Consider the following 4,511-nt stretch of genomic DNA (forward strand, 5'->3'; position numbering starts at 1 on the left):
CTCTGCATAGTTTATGACCAGCCTTCAAGTCCCCCATTGCCCCTGAGGGTAGTAAGGAAGGACTTAACTGGAAAGGGCCTGCTGGTGTGATGGAGCTGTGATCTCTTCCAATGAGATGGACATGGTACCCTGGAGGACCTTCCACCTGAATGGCAGGACCCACCCCACATGGCTCCTCCAGCTCCCGGGGCTCTGGCTGCTTCAGTGTAGTTCCATCAGGCTCATCGTCAGGGAGTGTGTGTCCCGCGTCCAGCAAGCCGTTTATCTCCTTAGTGCCTCCAAATGAGGTCATCAAGCCTGCAACCTGATTGACAGTCGAAACTCCACCTCTTCACTCTGAAGTCTCAAGTTGACACCAGATGATGTTATTACCCCATAGCCCCATGACTGCCAGCACTGACCAGAGTCAGCTGGTCTCACATGAGAGCTGCCCTTGAAGAGTGAGGCAACTGCAAGGAGCTGGGATTCCGGTTTGCTCTCCGTGCAAATTTACTGTGAGATTAGCCACTGAGCAAGTTAGGGTTGGAGAGAGGCCAGAGTGTCTCAGCAGTGGATACTCGCCACCCAGAGGTGAGGGGTGTAGAGATGGGAGTGTGGGGAAGTGTGCCTACCCTAAACCTAAGTGCCCGGCATATTCTAAGCAATTTAAATGTATTAAGTCTCACAATCCTCATCGTAACCTCTAAGGTAGAGACCATCTGTCCCTGTTTCATAGACGTGGCAATAGGCACATGGAGGTTCAATGAACTGACCACGATTTCACAGTTAGTACCTGGTAGGCGTGGGATTGACACTCCGGCAATCTGGCACATGAAAGGGGTTGGGGGCAGAGGAAATAAGGGAGGGAGGGAAAGGAGATAAACAAAGGCTGGTTAGTTTCAGTCACTTAGGAGTTATTGGCTGGATTGAGCTAAATTTATTTCCTTATAATTTGGAGTGTATAAGTAAATACTGCAGGAACCCAGGTAACTAGAAGGCCATTAGTTTGAACCCACCACTTGCCCTGGGGAGAAAGATCCGGTTTTCTGCTTCCCTAAAAAAATTATAGGACACCTGGGGTCACAACTCCATAGAGCCCTGGAGGTTCGATGGGATAAAGTTGGGCTGATGACTGCAAAGTCTGTAGTTCAAAGCCACCAACCGCTCTGTGGGAGTGTGTGGGGGTGGGGTGAGGGTGGAGCGGGGATTTATAGTCTATATAGGGTCACTAGTAGCTGGAATTGACTTGTGGATGCCATTAATTGGAAGACTCATTTCCTCAGCGCCTTTCTTTCCAGGCTCAAGGAAGTCTGTGCAGAAGAGTCTTAAATATGCATTTCTGTTCAAAAGGGCATTAAAACATTCTCCGTGGATGCAGCAAAGCTTATCTTCACAGCTCTAGAGGTCATCTCTGACATTACCAGGTCACAGAGAATGCTGCTACTCAATTTACAAGACAAAGTGTTCCCTTCATTGTGATTTCCCCCCAGCAGGTTTCTTATTTCAAGACCATCAAGCAATCACTGGCTCCTAGGGATTATTAATCAGTGTTGTCATCCTTTAAAAAGTTCAAATTTCATCTTGTACTTTTGTTTTCATCAAGGAATAAGCTATAATGACAAATAAGTCAGAGTTTAGATGGTACATTTTGCTGCAGATCAAGGCTACCAGAGATAACAGACTCATTCTTTTACATGAGAGAGTGTGTATTAGAGCTTTCAATCCTACCACTCCTCTTTACAAAAGGATATGATGACAGTGATATCCAAAACCCATTTTCAGAGTCTCTACACAGATTAAACCTCTGCTAAAGAGTTATAGTCTTGGAAATGTGGAATTGACTCGATGGCAAAGAGTTCAGTTTTGAGTCTGAATTCTTTCTGATCATTAACCAAGATGTAGATAATCATGTCCTTAGGCAGTGTGCCTTGAGATATATGAGGGACTCCCCTTCTCCCCGCACACACAAAATCAGAAAAAGGCTCTGCTGGGTGGAACTTTAGTAGTATGAATTTTTTCCACTAGGTAAGCATCAAACAACTCACTCTAAGTTAGTGCACCCAGTGGCATCACCTGGGAAGCTTCTCTCTGGTCACAGTGAATTTTTTCGTAAAAGCAGTTTTGCTTGGCCCTCATTTTTGTGATGACCAATTTAAGAGAATAGTGTTCAGCTGTAAAATTTTGTTTCCTGCTTGGAAAAAAATTCTGCAGAAATTGTTGTGATTTGAACACAGCGTACAAGGGCAGCACTATGGGAAAAACTCAAGTGTAAAAGTGGTTTTCTCATTTCCAAAAAAGTGAAATATTGTTTTATGACAAACCTCATTCTGGATGTCCCTTAACTTCCCAAATGAATGAAAATGTCAATAAACCTACCTATCACATATGGTATTACATTGAGTTAGTGGACGGACTTTGGGCCTCTGGTCAAGCTCTGCCTCAATGCAAGAATACTTTGTTCTAACAACTTGGCATCCTGTAAAGCTCACCTACCTGGAAAGATCACTGAAAACAAAATGGGTGCATAAGCAAATGTGGTGAAGAAAGCTGATGGTGCCCAGCTATCGAAAGATATAGTGTCTGGTGTCTTAAAGACTTGAGGCCATCTAGCAGAGAAGCAGCAAGCCCACATGGAAGGAGCACATCTGCCTGCTAGATCATGAGGTGTCAACAGGATCAGGTAACAGACACCAGAAGACTCCAAACAAACAAATAAAACAATATTACTGAGAATGAAGGGGGCTGGAACAGAGACCCAAGAACCAATCTGTAGACATCCCCTCACAGCAGGGTCACAAGGAAGGGATGAGTCAACCAGGGCGCAGTATAGTTCTGATGAAACAGACAATATTCCTCTGGTTCCTTGAGGCTTCCTCTCCCCCCACCATCTTGACCCCAGTCTTCCCTTTCAGTTCTGGCTAGACCAGAGCATGTACGCTGGTACAGATAAGAGCTCATGACACATGGAATCCAGGTCAGATAAACCCCATAGGAACAGAAATGGAAGTAGTGATACCAGGAAGGTAGGGGGAAGAGGGGAGGGTGGGGAACCAATCACAGTGATCAACACATAACCACTCCTACCCCTAGGAGGAGAAACAACAGAAACAATGGGGGGAAGGGAGACAGTGGTCAGTGTAATATATGAAAACAGTAATAATTTATAATTTATCAAGGGGTCATGAGGGTGGAAGGGAGGGAGGGAGAGAGGGAAGAAAAAAGAGGAACTGATACCAAGGGCTCAAATAGAAAGTAAATGTTTAGAAAATAATAATGGCAATATATGATGGCAACATATTACAAATATGCTTGGTACAATTGAAGTATGGATTGTTTTTTTTCCTTTTTATTGATTTATTTGAATTCATTGTATTTTCATATAAAATCAGTCACTAGAGTTTTGTCACATAAGAGAGGCAAATAGATACCAATGTTCAGTGAAAGGGTTAAGCGTAGAAAGGAAATTCAAGATTTATTTCTGAAGAGTGAACCGTTACCATTGAAAACATAGACAAGGGCTGTGTCGCGCAGTGGAGAGTGCATTGGGTTTCCAAGAAGAAAGACAAGAAAACTCCATGCCTGACCCCGTTTCTCCACGGTCTCTACGGAGAAGAAAAATGGCCGAGAAACAGCATGCTCTTTGAGGCATTGTGTCGGATAAGGAATGGGTGGTCGGCCTCGAAAGTTTCCTCTGGCAACAACATGCAGAAAGTGGCAATGCCTGCCGTGGCGGCCGCTGCCTCGGTGCCCTCCTCATTTATTTCCACGAAGGACTTATGGATAATTTTGGATATATAAAGATCTCTGGCTCCTGCCATGCCAGACAGATCAGCCTTACTACTGCTAAAGAGATCCTGCAAACCCAGCTGGGCTAGGTAGGAGTTGAGGTTGTAGTTCTCTTCTAACTTGAACTTGGGCAAGCTGACATTGACTTCAATAAGACTCAGATTCTCAGGACTGGTCCATTCATTCAGTTTTTCCAAAGTCAATTGTTCCTCAATCTTCCTCAGGCCTGTGGAGTCATCCTCAATGTCATCCGGCAGCAGGATGACCATGCTGAGGTCGTTACCTTCGTAGGGCAATTCTAACACACGACACTTTAGTTCCTGGATGTAGCCAAATGGGTATTTGTTCTTCTGATGCATCATTTTCACTTTTTTGGTGTCTTTCTTGTTTATTCTGAATTTGGCATCCATTGTGGCTTCTTCCACAATGAGGTGGAATGTAGAGTGGAGACCCAAAGCCCATCTATAGGCTATTGGACATCCACTCACAGAAGGGTCACGGGGAGGAGACGAGCCAGTCAGGGTACAATAAAGCAACGATGAAACATACAACTTTCCTCTAGTTCTTTAATGTTTCCTCCCCTCAACCCCACCACTAGGATGAACCCAATTCTACCTTACAAATCTGGCTAGAGCAGAGGATGTACACGGGTACAGACAAGAGCTGGAAACACAGGGAACCCAGGACAGATAACCCCTCAGGATCAATATTCAGAATAGCTCTACCAGGGGTGGAAGGGGAAGCTG

The 4,511-nt window shown here is 44.7% G+C and overlaps 1 pseudogene; it reads right to left on the minus strand.

Annotated features, from left to right (window-relative positions):
- Positions 1-3,415: 3,415 nt before the first annotated feature.
- On the minus strand, positions 3,416-4,183 carry LOC142440928 (leukocyte elastase inhibitor pseudogene; annotated as a pseudogene).
- Positions 4,184-4,511: the final 328 nt, after the last annotated feature.

This window comes from Tenrec ecaudatus, chromosome 2, assembly GCF_050624435.1.
Source record: "Tenrec ecaudatus isolate mTenEca1 chromosome 2, mTenEca1.hap1, whole genome shotgun sequence".
In the NCBI taxonomy this organism is placed as follows: Eukaryota; Metazoa; Chordata; class Mammalia; order Afrosoricida; family Tenrecidae; genus Tenrec; species Tenrec ecaudatus.